This window comes from Anas platyrhynchos, chromosome 1, assembly GCF_047663525.1.
Source record: "Anas platyrhynchos isolate ZD024472 breed Pekin duck chromosome 1, IASCAAS_PekinDuck_T2T, whole genome shotgun sequence".
NCBI classification, from domain to species: domain Eukaryota; kingdom Metazoa; phylum Chordata; class Aves; order Anseriformes; family Anatidae; genus Anas; species Anas platyrhynchos.
The window spans coordinates 75501343-75521781 of NC_092587.1; the positions used below are offsets into that span (position 1 = coordinate 75501343).

At 43.1% G+C, this 20439-nt stretch overlaps 1 protein-coding gene across 3 annotated transcripts in view; it reads left to right on the forward strand.

Moving 5' to 3' along the window:
- Nucleotides 1-20439, forward strand: part of LMNTD1 (lamin tail domain containing 1) — a 217716-nt gene that overhangs the window by 18956 nt on the left and 178321 nt on the right. For all 3 annotated transcript variants that reach the window (XM_021274794.4, XM_072042043.1, XM_072042025.1), the window contains exon 2: nucleotides 725-823. The gene's annotated coding sequence lies outside the window, so the exon portion shown is untranslated. The remainder of the gene's footprint in view (nucleotides 1-724; nucleotides 824-20439) is intronic.

Here is a 20439-nt window from a genome sequence, read left to right on the forward strand (position 1 = left end):
CTGTTCTAGTCAGTAACTTTAGGAAAACTTGCCCCCAGCACAAGTATCAGAGAGGAAGAAAACAATGGCTCATGATCTATTCAGACAGAAGTGGTGACTAAGAGGGTCCAAACTTAAATAATTATTTTCCTCTTAGCCAAGTGAGCATTTCCAACAGACTTGTTACGAAACGAAGAAGGGAGGATCTAAGTAAGTCTCTGAGCACCTGCTTGTTTTTTCTTTGTCTCTTTGCATGGTCAAAAAGCTTCCAACAATACTAATGAAGTCACCACATTTTAAAAAGAACACCGAAAATTGCTTCTTTTTCTGTCACGTCTATAAATCATCAAAACCAACCTCCAGGCTAGCAGACTTTCACTACGTATGCTGACCCCCTAAAGGCTCAAAGAAACGTCTCCTGGAAGCCTTGCTGAGACAAGGCTCAGTGTCATATACTGTAAAAGGCACTAGGAGAGGCAGGGGTGCAGGAAGGTTTACCAGACAAAGTGTTTGCCCTGATGAGTCTGCCCCTTTGCCATGACTGGCTACTAATCAACACACCCAAACTGAGGTATCTGAAAGACCAAGCAACACTGGTCAGACAAAATTTCAATTCCTTCTCTATCCTCACCTCCCAATACTGGTGACTTGTGTTTCAAAACAGTACTAAAAGGGTTTGATTCATTGTAAAAACAAAATCAATCAAACAAAACAGTTTATTTTTCCTTATCCCCCAAAACATTAGGCACAAAAAAAAGAAGAGTCTTCCCTGCAGCTGAAATTACTGGACCAGGTACTGCAACTCCAACTCCAGCTGGAAGTTCAAAGACAAAATTGCTTACAGGTAAGAAAAATAACCTTGGTTTTGATACGACATGCATCTTCAGTGCTTCATAATTATGTTGTTATTCCAGCAGAGCTGCCTTTCCTTCAAAAGCAGATTAGCACAGACTGGCCTATATTGCAGCTGAACTGCAGCAGTGATGCTGGAGAGCTTTAAACAGCCCTGCTCTTTATTGTAATGCTGAAATCCAAAAACTTCACAAAAGGGCAGAATCTTTCTCAAGCTCTAAGCTTTTTTATAATTTTTTATCAGATGGATTACTAGAACTCTATAACCTACCTTTGGTGCTAATTGGCCCTACTTAAGCCCTTGTGCATCATTGCCTTATCAATCACAGCTCTTGATGCCTTTGGTAGGTATGTTTTCCCCTCCTCCATAGTTAGGAGGCATTGTCTATTTAGAAGGGCTAGAAAGCTGAGGTTCTGCATTTGGTCTTGTAGTCTGCTAGGAACCGCGAGTGCTGTGATACTAGTTTACCTCTTCTGAGGTCTTCTTGGTATTAAGTAAGTTATATGTTTTAAGTGACTCTTGTGGTATAAGGCCCAGGAAGATTTCTGTCTGACTGTGAAGTTGTTCTTACTTGGTACTTCATGTAGTCACCCGCAGAGGTGTGTCTGTCTGGTAAACAGATGCTGGGCATCGCCTAGCTGCACATTGCTGAGCATTGCGTAGTCATGTGCCAGCTCAACATCACTTCATTTCTTATTTTTGTTTGTGGGTTACCTGACATATGTTTTCTACAGGAGGAATAGTATCTCTTCTGAGTAGAGAGTGCTCAAGATTTCTTAGCATTGTATGTAGGATTCAAGTTCACTTGGGGTGCAGGTGCTCCTTTCACAGGAACACCTGCATCCCAAAACAAACAAACTTTGTTTGTTTTGTTTTTGTTTTTACTCTAAGAAGTACTATGTAAAAGGAATAAACTGAAACCTTCATTCCGGTGCTTTAGCTTTTCTGCTCTGCTAACATGCTAAGTTAAAGAGCATTACCACATCTCTGGAGCACATCCTTTGTGGCTAAGTCTGTATTAAAAAATAGTGTAGCTCCATAGGAACTGGCCTGTAGAAAGGAGTAACTATTGCTTAGCTCCTGCTATCTACAGCGTACATATATTTTGGGGTTACTCCTAACCTCATTCAGCAAGCTGAGTGTCCATTAGCAAATGGAGCTGATCACTCTGTTAAGCTTTATTTGAAAGAAGTCTGCTCTGTGGGCTATCAGCCTCTCTGTGTTATGAACCAAAGCACAGTGAGTGGGAGTAATGGAAAAGATGGTTTTTGGAGCATGGCTCCTGTTCTAATAACATCTGATATTGATCCCCCTTTATGGTCAGCATGAAGTGTTACTTCCCTGGAGCACAACTGCTGATGGTGAGGAAAATAATGCCAGACTCTGCAATGGCAGGGTGCTTAGAATGTGAAAAAAATCCCTTTTTAAAAACTCATTGATTTGAAATGTCTGCATGCCTCTGTGTCTACAGTGGGTTCAATGGGAGTGGTTGATAAGGGAGGAGGGGGGTATTGTATCTGGGAGGATGATGAGAAAGTGGATTGTTTGAGCAGCCTGAAAGGCAGGCAGGAAGATCCAGTACATTATCATGGTGATTTCTTTCATTTCATTTGAAATGTGATGTGATGCTTAATTCATTGTTTGCTAAGTGTTTTAAAACTGTGAAGAAGTTGAAGGATGTAGAGATTGCTAATGACCTTATGCTGTAAACTTTAGGACTAGATTATTATTTAACTTCAAACTACCCTGCTATAAACTGAGTACTAGAGCTGTTTCATTAAAGGATCTGTCAGCACTTAGATTATTAAAATCTGTTTTAAATCTTATTTCTTATTGAGCATCTTGGGAATATTTCCATCTGGAATGATGGCTTCCCACCCCACCAAGACTGAGGAGTGTTTAAGTTCTTGTTAGTTCTGGAGTTGCCTCTATCACTCATATAAACAAGCATATCTTTTTCCCTGCTGAGATGATGATTTTCGTTGTGGTTTGTTAATTTACTACAGCTAAAGTGAAAAAGCTGGTGGGGGACACACAATGGAAGAGGGTAGAAAAGAGTTGAGATCACTTAGGATTGTTTTTTGTTTTTAAAGAAAATATACCCAGAGAAGAAAACCTGAGGTCAAAAGGAAATGAAAAAGATCCCTGAATGTAAGTAACTCAAGCTGCAGATAGTGTGTTTAAAAAAATCTTTCTATAAATTAGATTAATTGTAATTGGTATTGTCACCTTCAGGATTTCAGGGTTTCTTCCTGAAACAAGGTTAATTTTCCTGTTTGACCTACATTTGTTTTCTGGTTAAACTATTAAAATAACAGTTTGACAATAGAAATTTTTCCTGTAAGTGAACTTTAAAAAGAACAAGCAAAGCATTAATTAGCATTTGTGTTGAAGAGGTACTTCGGAAAATGGAGTCAAAGTCACAAGACAAAGCTCTTTGTGTGGCTTTGTAGCTCTCTTAAAAACAGGGAGCTACAAAGTACTCTTTTCACACCTTTTTTTTTTTTTTTTTTTTTTTTGGAAAGGCAGCCCCACAAGTCTGCCAGGTATTAATGTGACTGTGTTAGGGTCTTCAGGGCACCTGTGGCCTTCATGGCCCTTGCTGGCCTCACCTGGACCCCGCATACTCACTCACTGTCTGTGGGGCCCCATCCATGGCAGCTCAGCCCTGGAGCTTCAGTCCTCGCTGAAGCTGTGGTGCCAGCACAACTGTGCCCAGCCCCATTCCAATATACTGACTGGGCTTACCCCCCCACCCCCCCCCAAAAAAAAAACAAAAAAAACAAAAAAAAAACAGACCTACATGGTAGCCTTATTTCCAGTCTCACTTCTGACCCTGTTGGCCCGATAATCTTTGTACCTCCATTTTAAGTAGCCCCAGCTCCAGCCTGCTGTTCCTGACAAGACTCTCCTTGGACAGCCCCCACACCTGACTCATCAGCTCCCCTTGTTTGGGACCATTAGTGTCACTAAACTTGGGACTAGCCTACTATTGTCACCATTCTCCAGAGCACAGTCCTGCATTACGAGGCTCTTGTACAGCCTGTGCCAAAGTCACCCTCAGTCTCAGCCCACCTTCCCTGCATGGAGTAGCCTGTCAGGCTGCTCTGTGACATCAAGTTGAGACTAAAATACAGGAATTTGTATTCTGACCTGAACAAGATCATATTAAACATCCAGAGAGAAACACCTTTCCCCTTGGATTTACTCCCATGCTGCAGACAGCCCACCTGCCTGGCCACAGCTAGTCAGTGCTGTAGCAAGACTTGCTTTAGAGCAATTAAATGCTGCTTTTGAAGGCCTAAAGTCAGTAAACACTGCATGCAGAGAGGCAGAAAGTACACAGGCTTTGGAAGTTCAGACCAGCATTGCACCCACTGTCTGATATCACCACTTATGAATAAATGAACTGGACAACTTGAGAGACACAGGAAGCCTACTTGAAAGTACTTGGGACTAAGGAAACAGCAAGGTATAAGAATGGAAGCAAAAAGAGCTGATTTCTCAAAATATCATGAGTCAATTATTTATATGCGTTAATGGAGAGGGCAAACAGCAATATTTCCATTTCAGCATCAGCACACACTTGAGGTGCTGTGAAAAACCACCAGAGGTGTGAAACAGCTGTCAGACATGTTGTGAAAGACCAGGATTAAATACCCTTCTTCACCAACAGCCTTAGACCGAGCATAACAATCATCAATCAGTCATGCAAAACCCACAGACAGTTTATTCCAGGAAAGAGTCCTTAAAGATGCCAGGATTGCTTGGCAATGCATACAAACAAAATCACATGGATGATCTGCCCTCAAAGGAATATTAATGTTATAAATGAGGTCTCAACTCAATCTGAATTTTGTAATATTTATAAAAGAAATATTTCTAAAAGGTATAAAAGGCAAGTAAACAGCGCTGGGTGTGCGGGGAGTCTACGCTCCACCAACACGCACACACAAACATCAAACATTCTAAATATACAGAACATTGCTTGACATACTAAACCCGAGTATGCCTATACATATGTACAATCAGGAAAGGCAACAAACAATCCTTTAAGTTCCATGGCTTAACAGTCTCCATTTTTCATTCCTTTTCTTGATTACTAACAAGTCTCCATTTTCCATTCCTTTTGAACAATATGTCTCGCTTTAAGTTGTCACGCAACTTGGTCTTCAGGCCTTATGTATCCCGTTCTTCCCGGATCGAAGAAAAGCACATCCATCTCCTTTTCAAGGCCAATAGGCCTGAGTCAAAAGGCACGTTCAGGTCACCCGGGGGCAGAACAGCAAAAGCCTTCGATGGCTGTAGCAGCAGAGGGGCCCATGGCGTAGCAATCGGATCAGCAAAGGAGTCCGCAGCTCCCTCACTAACTGGCAAACCACACGTGTCTGACTGTGGCCCCACATGGCTCTTTAAGGCCTCAGAGACTGCTCGCCAGGTGCCTAGCAATCCCACTGCAACCTTGTCGTTTTTAGTTGCAGAGTCCCACACCTGGGGCCGGTCCTCTTCAACATCTTCATCAATGATCTGGATGAGGGCATTGAGTGCACCCTCAGTAAGTTTGCAGATGACACCAAGTTAGGTGCGTGTGTCGATCTGCTCGAGGGTAGGAAGGCTCTGCAGGAGGATCTGGATAGGCTGCACCGATGGGCTGAGGTCAACTGCATGAAGTTTAACAAGGCCAAGTGCCGGGTCCTGCACCTGGGGCGCAATAACCCCAAGCACAGCTACAGGCTGGGAGATGAGTGGTTGGAGAGCTGCCAGGCAGAGAAGGACCTGGGAGTGATGGTGGACAGTCGGCTGAATATGAGCCAGCAGTGTGCTCAGGTGGCCAAGAAGGCCAACGGCATCCTGGCTTGTATCAGAAACAGTGTGACCAGCAGGGCTAGGGAGGTGATCGTCCCCCTGTACTCGGCTCTGGTGAGGCCGCACCTCGAGTACTGTGTTCAGTTTTGGGCCCCTCGCTACAAGAAGGACATCGAGGTGCTTGAGCGGGTCCAAAGAAGGGCGACAAAGCTGGTGAGGGGCCTGGAGAACAAGTCCTACGAGGAGCGGCTGAGGGAGCTGGGCTTGTTCAGCCTGGAGAAGAGGAGGCTCAGGGGCGACCTTATCACTCTCTACAGATACCTTAAAGGAGGCTGTAGAGAGGTGGGGGTTGGCCTGTTCTCCCACGTGCCTGGTGACAGGACGAGGGGGAACGGGCTAAAGTTGCGCCAGGGGAGTTTTAGGTTAGATGTTAGGAAGAGCTTCTTTACTGAAAGGGTTGTGAGGCATTGGAACAGGCTGCCCAGGGAGGTGGTGGAGTCACCATCCCTGGAAGTCTTCAAAAGACGTTTAGATGTAGAGCTTAGGGATATGGTTTAGTGGGGACTGTTCGTGTTAGGTTAGAGGTTGGACTCGATGATCTTGAGGTCTCTTCCAACCTAGAAATTCTGTGATTCTGTGAATTCAGTTTGGTTCCATATTTCAAACTCATAAACTGTCCAACTGTTAAGAAGGAGAATAAGCTGTAAGGTTACCGGGACAGTCTTTGTTCCTAAGGACGTATGATTCCCCATAATGTGCAACTGCTTACCAGAGAGAGGCAGTTGTGTGCTCAGGTCCGCTTCTCTCAGCTCGAGCTTCTCTCCAGCTCCAGTGCGCCTGTTTCCAGCGACTTTCAGTACGAGCTTCTCTGAGCAGTTTGCTGAGTTTGGCCGAAGCTATCTTCATGAGGCGATCAAAGTGCCTGTTCCCGTCCTGGTCCCCGTTCTGCCAGCCAGTGAATTGATACGTAACTTCATCGTGTTGCCTTTTTTTCTTTTTTCTTTTTCTTCCGAGGGCAGTTCCCGCTCTTATACCCTTCTCTCCACAGCAGTTCTTTTCAAAACAGCTTTTCATTGGCCAAACAGCTTTGAATGTAACAACAGCAGCAAACTCCCAGAAACATCCATGCCTTAACGGCTGGAGAACAAGAGAACCATCTGGAGAACAAGAAACCGGAGGCTGCATGGGGTCTCCTGAATCACCCTTCTTTGTTCCCTCTAAACTCTTTTATATTCCTGATGGCCTCGTCGTTAAGAGTCTAATGTTATCTCAACCATGGGGCTTTCCAACCCCCATGGCCACATTCCCAAATCTCCCCCTTCTTTATTAATATCAACCATTTTCTCCACATGAATTACCACTCCATATATAACATTAATAATCTACAGACTACACATATACAAACAGACTGCTCTAAGCCACACTGGGTGAGGGACAGGATCACATCTGCCTGTTACACCTTCTCCAAATGAAGAACTGAGGGTTTCACTAATGAAGGAAATGAAGAAGAAGGAAACCTCCCTATAGGTTATCACAACAGGCAAGTCCAAAAAAAAAAAAAAAAAAAAAAAAAAATAGACTGTTTATTTACAGTCTTCTCAAGTCTGAGCAGGCTTCTCAGAGCAGGTCTGACCCCACAGCAGGCAGAAATTGGGAAGCTGTGCCATGTCCCAGCAAGAAGATGTCACAACACTGCATCAGGTGCAGATGATCTCCATTTCTGTAGGACAGGGCATTATAGTTTAATTTTTTTTTCTTCCCCAGGGGTGAGGTAAGGAAGAAGGAGGTTATTTTTTTTCTTCTCCAGAATGTAATCCTGGAAAGTATCTCTGAGTTTTTTATGCAACATAGGAACCTAACTAACATTTATTCTTCTGGAAATAACCTTCCTCCACCCCTAGCAACTGAACCAAGAACCCACATTGCCTTTCTAAGTTAAATCTTGGGAGGCCAAGATTTAAACTTTGTTTTCTTAAAGCAAAACATACACTCACAGAAATCACTCATCTGATTCATTTCCTCTGGCATTGTATTGTTAAGCTGAGAAAACTGAACATTTTGTTTAAACATCTTCTTCCCCCTCTCCTTTAGGGCCACTTTTCCCCTAGCTGTAAGAAAACCTGACTCTTAATAAGCCGTTACTGTAGCTAATAGTCTAGAGGGAGAAAAGCCCCCTTATGAACCCTGAAAATACTGCACATTAACTCTTGTAAAGTAGACAAATGAAAGAACAAACACATGTTATATATTACAGGCCAAAATTTTGCTGCTGCAGCCTACATTTGAATTCATTTCACTCCTGCTTCATTGGCTTCGCAAGACTTCTGAACGTTAGACAGAAAACGTGGGTCCATATCACTCAGTTTCTGAAGGTCTTCTAGCTGGAGGAAGAGAGCTGACCACACAAGCCCTGCTCTCATCTGCTACGAACACTACTATTTTATGAGATGAGAGATAAATTGAGACTGTATTAAGGGACAGGTTGTAAAAACAAACAAACAAACAAACAAACAAACAAACAAACAAAAACCTCATTTAGGTTCCATAGCTATGCATCTGCTGAAAGAAGCCAGTTAGCTGATTGCCAAGCATAGTTTTAAGGGAGTAACCTATAACAAGCCTATACTCCTTGTCAGACTCAATTATATACTGCTGTGGCAGAAAGCAGAAGGAAAAAGAAATCCAGCAGCAAGTATATTAAAGACTGTGCTTTTTTTTTTTTTTTTTTTTAAAAAAAAAAAAAAAGAAGTTAACTGAAGAAAAATCTCAACTGCAAACTACTACCTCCCAAGGACTAAATAATTACGTAAAAGAAACAAATCTGTTCAAACCATATACTTCAGCTAATCACCTATAGGAATCAACAGTAGGTTTTAAATACATCAGATGAAGACATGCCTTAAAAATGCTTCTGACATTGTGGCCAGCTTCCCAACAGCCCTGTCCTGCACAGTATCCCTTACTTTTCAGAGTACAGAATGGCTTGTCACCACACATGCCAGGCCATATTAGCTTTGATAACTTAATGTTCTGAAAATAGAAAGGTATTTCATATCACACCATCTTGAAGATGAGCTGCAAGTTACAGGGAAAGTCCATGGTGGTCTTTCCACAATACATTGTGATAACAGAGTGGGGAGGGAGGGAAGGGAGTAAGGGGAAAGGTACTACAAAAAAAGAGATTGGGACTGAATTGAAAAATGAAAAACATTGCAAGTTCCTAGATTACTTTCAATTCACATAAAAGCTTCTTTTATGCAATGATACCAAATATTACTGCTCCAAAAGTTATTTTTTTAAGAACAACCTATTTGCTTGACATGGAAAAACTCTACACAATGTTTATTGTTGCTGAACAGTTGAAATTCTACTCCACTGAAAAGCAATTACTATTTCACACAACATACAACCTGAATTATATTGAGTAGATGGTTCAAGTGAATTATTGCTCTAACTGCCTCAAAGCTTTAGTTGGGCTAAACTGTAGATAATAGTTTATGCTTCAGGTGGAATCATTCTTCTGGAGTAAGAAGTACTAGCAGAGACTCAGAGAGCCTGAGTGCTCTGTCCAGTGTCATAAACTAATCCCATCTCTGCGAGGAAGGAACAATGTAGAAACAGCAGTCAGCATTAGAAAGGGGGCATGCTCAGACTTCCTATCTGATGAGATTCAGAGCTCTTTAACACATGTGTTGGGTAGTTACATCACACACATTCTAGTTTAAGCAGTCTGCTTAATGCATCAGTGTGGGGGAAAAGAGGTGGTGGAACAAGCAGATTCCTCAGAGTGATCTCAGTGCTGCAGCCAAAGAGGTCTGATCTAGGTGCAAAACACTTACTCCCAGCACCAAGATCTAGAGCCTCGGCTACTGCCATTACAGAACAACGGGCCAACAAGGGAGAAAAAAATCCAGCTTCTCATCTGACCATCTCCATTACATAAGAAGCCAGACATGCTTTGGTCTGGGTCCATTCTTCCTCAGTACAAGGACAGTCCCAACCAGCAGTATAGGACTTCAGCAAGATCAGCAGAAACCTTTCCCTTCATGCCACAGGAAACACTTCTTGCCTTCAGCACTTCTCTGCCACTCAACTCCTCTTCCCACACATTAATCACCTCCCTTCATGCTTGAAAATGAAGATGGGAAAAAGGAATTTAGTAACAGCAACTTCAGTTCACTGGGGAAACAACAGAGGCACGGGAACACAGGGAGGAAGTGTTTACGTATGCATAGGAACAGCCAAGAAAACCAACTAATAAAAAGACAAAATAAGCAAATTGCACCCTGCCTTAGTAACCCCCTACAAAACATATCCTTCGGCCAGCTGCATACTGGCCAGGACTTTGTGTCAATCTGGTGCAGGTGCCAAAACTTCCCACTAGCAGACACCCAGGGTTTTTGCTCCTCCCCAGGGCTGCCCCTAGGCAGAGGGAAAGCTGGACTTTGCCTTGGGCAGCAGAACACTGTGGATGGTTAGAAAAGCCATGCCCTGCTCTTTGCTTTGCTTAGGGTCCACTGGGCTTGCTGCTAACAAGTACTATACAAGCAGCAGAAATAGAAACTTCTTGCACCAGGACTGCAACAGAGGTGATCAGGAGGCTAGGTGGGCAGTACAGGAGGACAGCCAGGCTGTCCCTCTGCCCCAACTGCTGGTGGAGGTGACAACAAGCTTTCCACATACTTCCATCACACCCGTGAGCCCATGCAATCCACATGATGCCCTAAACATCACAGAAGGGGCAGCAAAGTTGTAGTTTATCCATGAATACATCCCTCAAGTGATTTTGTTTCTTTCACTGGGAAAGTTTTGTTTCTCCCTCAGGCAGTGCACAGCCTTGAATACATCCTCTTGGAAATACCAAAACACCCGAACTGGGCCTAAGTAATAAACCTTGTCCATTGATAACTAAACCTCTCTACACACAGAGGCTCCAGGGAAACAAGTTTCGCTTCTGCTTGTGTTGTACTATAGAAACTATAACCAGGAGAGAGAAGAAGATGAAATGAGCACAGACAGAACATCATATGGTAACAGGCCTATTCTAGTGATGCAGGAAGCTCTCTCATCACACAAAAGAAGGAGAGGGGACAAACCAAAATACATCAAACAACGCTTTTCAACATCCCACTTCCCTCTGGAAGCAGACAGACATGGAGAACTGCTAGGAACCAGTCACATTTGACCTGTTGACTCACAACATGGATCATTAGTTAAGAATCAACTACTTTTAGACATCTACATTTCTTTGCACACAGACTGAAGTCACAGCCATGTTGCAATGTTTATTCCTGATTATAGCTGGAATCAAAACAGTTATTGAGGAGCACTGATTTTTGCCATAGAGGATATGAAAGAAGGAACACATACTGCATTCATATGAGCACTGATTTCCCCATGAAGTATGCAGGGCTATTCAAAGTTACATACAAACCACAGTACTGTCCACAGGAAGACCCCAGCAGTCTTCTGTTGGCTTCTTCCTTCTATGAACCCTTAGTACCACTGGTATTTCTTCAAGGCATTAAAATTAGCAGGTGCTACTCATTGCCTTCACTAGCAGACATTAGCAGAGAATTCAAGCACCTTATGATGTTTAGCCAACAAGCACCTAAGGCAGGGAGTATCTCACTTTCAGACAGGGAACATATTAAGTAGAGGACACAAGCATTCACAGCTTATCTGCCTGGCACAGACTAGCAGCCAGACATGTAGGTACAAGAGTACAGCACAGCCATAGAGGCATAGCAGTTCTGGACATGTCAGCAGTGTTTAAAAAACAGCATACAAAGGCAAGGATTCAGACCTGTGTGGCTTTCCAAGAGCTTGATTTCTTGCAGAAGCCACTGTTATATATGGAGTGGTAATTCATGTGGAGAAAATGGTTGATATTAATAAAGAAGGGGGAGATTTGGGAATGTGGCCATGGGGGTTGGAAAGCCCCATGGTTGAGATAACATTAGACTCTTAACGACGAGGCCATCAGGAATATAAAAGAGTTTAGAGGGAACAAAGAAGGGTGATTCAGGAGACCCCATGCAGCCTCCGGTTTCTTGTTCTCCAGATGGTTCTCTTGTTCTCCAGCCGTTAAGGCATGGATGTTTCTGGGAGTTTGCTGCTGTTGTTACATTCAAAGCTGTTTGGCCAATGAAAAGCTGTTTTGAAAAGAACTGCTGTGGAGAGAAGGGTATAAGAGCGGGAACTGCCCTCGGAAGAAAAAGAAAAAAGAAAAAAAGGCAACACGATGAAGTTACGTATCAATTCACTGGCTGGCAGAACGGGGACCAGGACGGGAACAGGCACTTTGATCGCCTCATGAAGATAGCTTCGGCCAAACTCAGCAAACTGCTCAGAGAAGCTCGTACTGAAAGTCGCTGGAAACAGGCGCACTGGAGCTGGAGAGAAGCTCGAGCTGAGAGAAGCGGACCTGAGCACACAACTGCCTCTCTCTGGTAAGCAGTTGCACATTATGGGGAATCATACGTCCTTAGGAACAAAGACTGTCCCGGTAACCTTACAGCTTATTCTCCTTCTTAACAGTTGGACAGTTTATGAGTTTGAAATATGGAACCAAACTGAATTCACAGAATCACAGAATTTCTAGGTTGGAAGAGACCTCAAGATCATCGAGTCCAACCTCTAACCTAACACGAACAGTCCCCACTAAACCATATCCCTAAGCTCTACATCTAAACGTCTTTTGAAGACTTCCAGGGATGGTGACTCCACCACCTCCCTGGGCAGCCTGTTCCAATGCCTCACAACCCTTTCAGTAAAGAAGCTCTTCCTAACATCTAACCTAAAACTCCCCTGGCGCAACTTTAGCCCGTTCCCCCTCGTCCTGTCACCAGGCACGTGGGAGAACAGGCCAACCCCCACCTCTCTACAGCCTCCTTTAAGGTATCTGTAGAGAGTGATAAGGTCGCCCCTGAGCCTCCTCTTCTCCAGGCTGAACAAGCCCAGCTCCCTCAGCCGCTCCTCGTAGGACTTGTTCTCCAGGCCCCTCACCAGCTTTGTCGCCCTTCTTTGGACCCGCTCAAGCACCTCGATGTCCTTCTTGTAGCGAGGGGCCCAAAACTGAACACAGTACTCGAGGTGCGGCCTCACCAGAGCCGAGTACAGGGGGACGATCACCTCCCTAGCCCTGCTGGTCACACTGTTTCTGATACAAGCCAGGATGCCGTTGGCCTTCTTGGCCACCTGAGCACACTGCTGGCTCATATTCAGCCGACTGTCCACCATCACTCCCAGGTCCTTCTCTGCCTGGCAGCTCTCCAACCACTCATCTCCCAGCCTGTAGCTGTGCTTGGGGTTATTGCGCCCCAGGTGCAGGACCCGGCACTTGGCCTTGTTAAACTTCATGCAGTTGACCTCAGCCCATCGGTGCAGCCTATCCAGATCCTCCTGCAGAGCCTTCCTACCCTCGAGCAGATCGACACACGCACCTAACTTGGTGTCATCTGCAAACTTACTGAGGGTGCACTCAATGCCCTCATCCAGATCATTGATGAAGATGTTGAAGAGGACCGGCCCCAGGTGTGGGACTCTGCAACTAAAAACGACAAGGTTGCAGTGGGATTGCTAGGCACCTGGCGAGCAGTCTCTGAGGCCTTAAAGAGCCATGTGGGGCCACAGTCAGACACGTGTGGTTTGCCAGTTAGTGAGGGAGCTGCGGACTCCTTTGCTGATCCGATTGCTACGCCATGGGCCCCTCTGCTGCTACAGCCATCGAAGGCTTTTGCTGTTCTGCCCCCGGGTGACCTGAACGTGCCTTTTGACTCAGGCCTATTGGCCTTGAAAAGGAGATGGATGTGCTTTTCTTCGATCCGGGAAGAACGGGATACATAAGGCCTGAAGACCAAGTTGCGTGACAACTTAAAGCGAGACATATTGTTCAAAAGGAATGGAAAATGGAGACTTGTTAGTAATCAAGAAAAGGAATGAAAAATGGAGACTGTTAAGCCATGGAACTTAAAGGATTGTTTGTTGCCTTTCCTGATTGTACATATGTATAGGCATACTCGGGTTTAGTATGTCAAGCAATGTTCTGTATATTTAGAATGTTTGATGTTTGTGTGTGCGTGTTGGTGGAGCGTAGACTCCCCGCACACCCAGCGCTGTTTACTTGCCTTTTATACCTTTTAGAAATATTTCTTTTATAAATATTACAAAATTCAGATTGAGTTGAGACCTCATTTATAACATTAATATTCCTTTGAGGGCAGATCATCCATGTGATTTTGTTTGTATGCATTGCCAAGCAATCCTGGCATCTTTAAGGACTCTTTCCTGGAATAAACTGTCTGTGGGTTTTGCATGACTGATTGATGATTGTTATGCTCGGTCTAAGGCTGTTGGTGAAGAAGGGTATTTAATCCTGGTCTTTCACAACATGTCTGACAGCTGTTTCACACCTCTGGTGGTTTTTCACAGCACCTCAAGTGTGTGCTGATGCTGAAATGGAAATATTGCTGTTTGCCCTCTCCATTAACGCATATAAATAATTGACTCATGATATTTTGAGAAATCAGCTCTTTTTGCTTCCATTCTTATACCTTGCTGTTTCCTTAGTCCCAAGTACTTTCAAGTAGGCTTCCTGTGTCTCTCAAGTTGTCCAGTTCATTTATTCATAAGTGGTGATATCAGACAGTGGGTGCAATGCTGGTCTGAACTTCCAAAGCCTGTGTACTTTCTGCCTCTCTGCATGCAGTGTTTACTGACTTTAGGCCTTCAAAAGCAGCATTTAATTGCTCTAAAGCAAGTCTTGCTACAGCACTGACTAGCTGTGGCCAGGCAGGTGGGCTGTCTGCAGCATGGGAGTAAATCCAAGGGGAAAGGTGTTTCTCTCTGGATGTTTAATATGATCTTGTTCAGGTCAGAATACAAATTCCTGTATTTTAGTCTCAACTTGATGTCACAGAGCAGCCTGACAGGCTACTCCATGCAGGGAAGGTGGGCTGAGACTGAGGGTGACTTTGGCACAGGCTGTACAAGAGCCTCGTAATGCAGGACTGTGCTCTGGAGAATGGTGACAATAGTAGGCTAGTCCCAAGTTTAGTGACACTAATGGTCCCAAACAAGGGGAGCTGATGAGTCAGGTGTGGGGGCTGTCCAAGGAGAGTCTTGTCAGGAACAGCAGGCTGGAGCTGGGGCTACTTAAAATGGAGGTACAAAGATTATCGGGCCAACAGGGTCAGAAGTGAGACTGGAAATAAGGCTACCATGTAGGTCTGTTTTTTTTTTGTTTTTTTTTTGGGGGGGGGTGGGGGGGTAAGCCCAGTCAGTATATTGGAATGGGGCTGGGCACAGTTGTGCTGGCACCACAGCTTCAGCGAGGACTGAAGCTCCAGGGCTGAGCTGCCATGGATGGGGCCCCACAGACAGTGAGTGAGTATGCGGGGTCCAGGTGAGGCCAGCAAGGGCCATGAAGGCCACAGGTGCCCTGAAGACCCTAACACAGTCACATTAATACCTGGCAGACTTGTGGGGCTGCCTTTCCAAAAAAAAAAAAAAAAAAAAAAAAAGGTGTGAAAAGAGTACTTTGTAGCTCCCTGTTTTTAAGAGAATAGAATTAGTTTTTCCAAATCAACAACCTGTTTTTTTGAAAACCGACACAGAAGTATTAAACAAAGTGTTGAAAATTACCATTCACATTTCATTGTTATGTAGGGGAAAAAGGCCAAACAGAAGGCCAATAAGGTTTTGGCTCCTCTTTTTATAGGAGGACAAAATGTTCCTCATGAAAACTTATGAGAAGTCTTGTGGCCCAGTGAATCTTGCTAACAAGTTTTAAATGTCTTGCTATTCTGAAATATACAAGTTTGGGTAAGTCTGAAAAGGTCCAAGAATGATGTTTTATTATTATGAAGCCATGTGTCCCTTGTTCTTGTCATGCTTCAATGGTTTTCTCTTGAATCCATTATGCTAGCAGTCAATTAGCAAAGCATCAATTCTGTTATCAGATAAATAATGTCTCTGAAAGTTAATAGATGTCCATTTGAAAGGTTATTTCTCTTCAATAGAACATCAGTAAGGAAACTTATTTGAAAGTATCTGACAAATAATGTTTTTTTGAAATGTTGCCAAGAAGAATCTACCTGTTCTAACATAGCAAAAATAAAAGGTAACAATCCTACTTAAATTGCTTTTAAGGGAGCAAACCTGATTAGGGTGCTCTGTTTATGAAGCAGTGTACTGCTGCCTGGAATTGGACAACAACTTAGTCTTGAGGCCAGGCTTACCAGACCTTTTTGGGGTAGGGAGGAGGGGAAGAGGTTGCTATGATCAAAGCCCTTTCTGTAACCTATTCCACAACAAAACATTAGAGATGTCTGGTCAAGATATGAAAGGGCGGTTATTAAAAATACTTGTTAAAAAGAGGGTATGAATCAAAGCTAAGGTTGCTTCTGATCACAACTGAAACAATAAAATTAACAACAAGAAATGCTGAAACACTACTGAAGAGGTTGCTCAGTCATATTTCTAATTCAACCGTTGTAGGAAATAGTGCAACTCTCCTTTCTTTCCTTCCTGAAACTTCTAGCCTCACACTGCAGATAAAAGAAGTCTGCATGAGGTAAGTTATTTTACAAGTCGCAGTACATCAGTCTTAGTGGATCCATGAGCTTTATCTGAGAGGCCATAAAAGATGATCATCAACACACTTAAATGCCCTAAACAGATTTACACTTCCCCTGAAAAAGAATACAAGAATCTGCAAGTAGAAAAAAAAAAAAAAAACAAAAAACAAAAAACAAAAAACTCAAGTGATTTCTCTATAAGCAATCCCAGAGTTATTTTTAGGAACTCATCATGTCTCAAGTTTATCTTCTCAGTTGTAACTTAAATATGGGAAACAGCAGTAGAACTTAGTCTTGCTTTGTCACGCAGCCTGAGCTGATTCTGTGGTGACTAATAATTGTAGCCCTTCCCTCAGGCACTAGTTTTGCTTTTTTCAATGCTTCTGTATGAGCACTGAGTTTAATAATTCTGCTGTTCTGTAAAAACTTGTTTGGAATTAGTAAGTTCAAAAGCTACTGGAGGTGAGGGGGGGCTATATGCGTGCATATCTATCCATACATGTGTGCATCTGTTAATAAGTAGCTTAAGTTTTATTTCCTTAGGAAACAAAGCTAACAACTCAAGAAATAAAACCAAAACTTTCTTGAAACAGTAGGAGATAGTGAATGATAAATTAAGCAGTCTATGATGCTTGCCTCCCAGATTGCCATCTATTAGTAAATGACATGCCATAAATGCATAATGGTATATGGCCTTTTCATAGACAAATAAATCCTTGTGATATGAAGGATTGCTTATTATAGGATGGATGGGAGGGAATAGATCAGAATCTTTTGTCAATAGCACTGGACCTGTTATATGCCATGTCAGCTCATGATTTGTGTGCCTGCTCTAAGCTTTCATCTAGTCAGATGTTTCTTTTTGACAATGGATTATCCTAATATCTCAGTGCAATGCAAGACTGAGAACTGCAATGACTATATTAACCTGGTCTCATTACAGGCTCTGATATAATGTCCAAATTTACCATCATGCAGACTAATGTTGTTTGGAAACTTGCTATAATTGTGTATTTTTTTTGCCAGTAGAATTGGGATCACCTAAACTTTTTTGCTTATTCATGTATGAATGCATATGTAGGTGAAAGATATATTTAGTGTGCTTATAAATAGCTTGAGAGAAGATTTTCTCTCAATAATTAGCTTTTCCAAGAGCAAGATCAATGCTTCTACCTTTTCTAGTAATGCGTTATGGATGAGATGATAGCTTCTATAATGCTTATTTCCACTAAAGAGGCAAACTTCTACTGCTTCTAGGCTCTTGAGTTACAGAAGATGTACTCATCACTTATGTGAATGACCTGAATGGTAAAGAATCAACCCATCCGTCATTAATGGCTATTTGAAATGCTTTTATTGAAATAGTTTATCTAAAGCTCTTGCTTGGTATCCAACATGCAACCACAATAGATAGCAAAACCTTAAAAGCTGTCCTCAGGCCAGCTCTACACGCTCTGTATATTTGAGACATGCCTGCATCAGTTAATTATTGCTGTGGTCCATTGACTTGCTATTTATAGGTGTGCCCTAAGTACAGAACATGGCCAAAGACTGTGTTTTACTTCTAGCCACTGCAGCTATGTAAAATTCAATGGACTGGATAGTACCAAACATAGTTTTCTCAACAAGCTTTAGTCCAGTTTCTCTTCCCATTATTTGTTACCATTTGATTGGTCCTTGTGACACCTTTGAAATGGTCAAACATGAAGTTAATTTGATCAGTTGTCATGTACATTCAGGTGAGATGAACTGCATGCTATAGACTTAATTCTCACTTAACTATGCAGCTCTGGCAGGGGTAAAATGAATTCCGTGCTGGGGAAGATAATTTGCAAGACTTATGCTCCCAAACTGGTTGGCTTTCTCAAATAAAACCGACTTTGCTGTTTGATTCAGGGAAAGCAGGCTTGGCTCTCTTTGCAGGGACTCTGATCTTGTGCGTCAATAGGGAAATTTGAGGAGGCAAATGACCACAATTCATGAACAACTCTTCTTTTACATCATATTTCTGATCAGCAGGTGTGCTCCTCCTGATGAGCTGTAAATGTGTACTTAATATTATATTGGCTATTAACTCCCAAAGTCAACAGTTTCCCTGGTAAGATCAGAACACTTCAAACATTACTCTGTAGCTTAAAAAAAAAAAAAAAAAGTTTTTTTTTTCAGTGTAAAGAAACCCTTATTTAAATATTTACTGATACTTTTATGATGTGATCACTTTCCTAAAACCTAAAATTGATCAACTGTGGTGAATACATGTGCCGCTTTTCCCCCTTTCCCCAAATTCTTCAAAGAGGATAGTCTGTTTCTAGTAACCAAAGGAGGTCTGAGCTTTAAATGCTCTGTTGTAAGACTGAATTGCAGCCCGAAGACTTAAAACAAGCATGAGGTCTGTTGGAGCACAGTTGTCTCCTCGTGGCAGTGAAGGATATTCTACTTTGACTGTTCTCTCTCATGCCTCAGGGATAACAAGGAAAGACTTCTCAGTGCTTTCTGCAGCTCTGTCTGCTCATCTGCTTGGGAGGAAAAATTTGAAATATCCTTTCTGTGTTATTATCTTTGCGCTGAGAGTGACATCATTGATGAAGCCAAGTTGCAATAGCAACTCTGCCAGGGCTATTGACCATAAGTTTTGTAACATCCAAATTCCTGTGTCTTTGAAGTTCAGCAGATACAGTTTGACTCTCAAGCCTAGTTAATGACATGGGTGTCTTTGCGGTGGTAACAAGAGCTCACTATGGAAATGAGTGCCCTTACAGTAGAGAGCAAGTGGCCTGATCCAAAGCCAATTTAAACTGATAAAAATTTTCCCTGTGACCTCACTGTAGCGTGAATTAAGCTCCCAAGTAAATAGCAGCTCCCCCATAGCAGCAATCAGCTATTTTAATACTGCAGTGGGGATTAATTGCAAGCAAATGGTGTTTCACCAAGTTTCAGGCTAGCAGCAAATTTGTATATTCCTACAGGAACAGGGAGTGTGCTTACTGAATGCATGTCATGAGCAACTGTGGAGATGGAAAGCCACCAACTGATATCTGCTGCCTAAGTGGGGAGAAAACAATGAGCACCAGTTAAAATGCATGTGTCCATGCATCTTGGAAATGCAGAAGCATTCAGTGAGCAGCTGCTGGGGTGTTTTGAGCTTCCCAGAACACTGCAGTGTGCTGTTTGGTTTGATCGTGGGGTATTATGCAACCAGTAGGCTTTGACCCTTCATGCAGATACGCACAGGTCAAACATAAACTTGTCTGGACCTTGGGTGCATTGATAAGTGTGTGACTGGGAGGAGAGGGGGCAAGGAAGGAGGGTGGCCTCAACAGCTGTTAGAGCCAAGCTAGCACATCCCAAGTGGGGGGTCTTGACCTCTGCTGTGTCCTGTAATGATTCAGAAATGTCCCAGGGTGTGTGGGTGCAGGTACAGCACCAGCTGTAGTGGGTTTGGAGTGTTCCTGTCCCTATGTGACAAGTTACTGACTTTTTTTTTTTTCCTAGATTGCAACAGGTTGTGATACTGTAGGGATTTAAAGAGTTTTGGGCTTATTTTTGGCCCAGACTTTGTGGGTTATTTGTCACCATTATGGAAGTGGTAAATAGCATATGGGTAAGTAGCTGGAACAGTGTGTGTTTGTGGGGTAGAAGAAGGGGAAAACACCATCCTTATTGTTGGTAGGATCCCAGCACCTATGGGGTTGGGGAGTGAGGGTCAGTGTCTGCTTTCAATGTTTTTGACTAGGTCTCCTCTCCCCATCCCACCCAGAGGCTGGACTGCTGCCCAGACAGGGGAGGGTGAGAGTTGCTGAGGCCCAGGTGGGCTGCTGTGTCTAAAAGCCTGAGAAATGATGGGCAACAATCCTTGCTTGCTTGATCCAGCAGGTGGGAACAGGCTCTTGTTTTTTGGAAACAGACTTAATGAGAAACTAATAGCTCATGGAAAGATTACTCAGCTAGATAAAGTGGGAAATTATAAACCATATCAAGTAGTGTAAGAAGATAAGAATGCTTCCCAGGATACTTGTGTGTTTGAGTGAAAGGAAATCACCGAATGATTAAATCTCTCTCCAGAGAAAAGGGGGAGCTTTCTAAGAACTTGGTAATGTAGTAATTACATGTGTAAAGTAGTGCAGGCATGCTGTGTGTTAAGGTCTTTAAAAGATTATTATGCAATGCAGGTTTTTTTGAAGGATGTTACCAGTAGACGAACTACTGACCCGTTAGACTTTT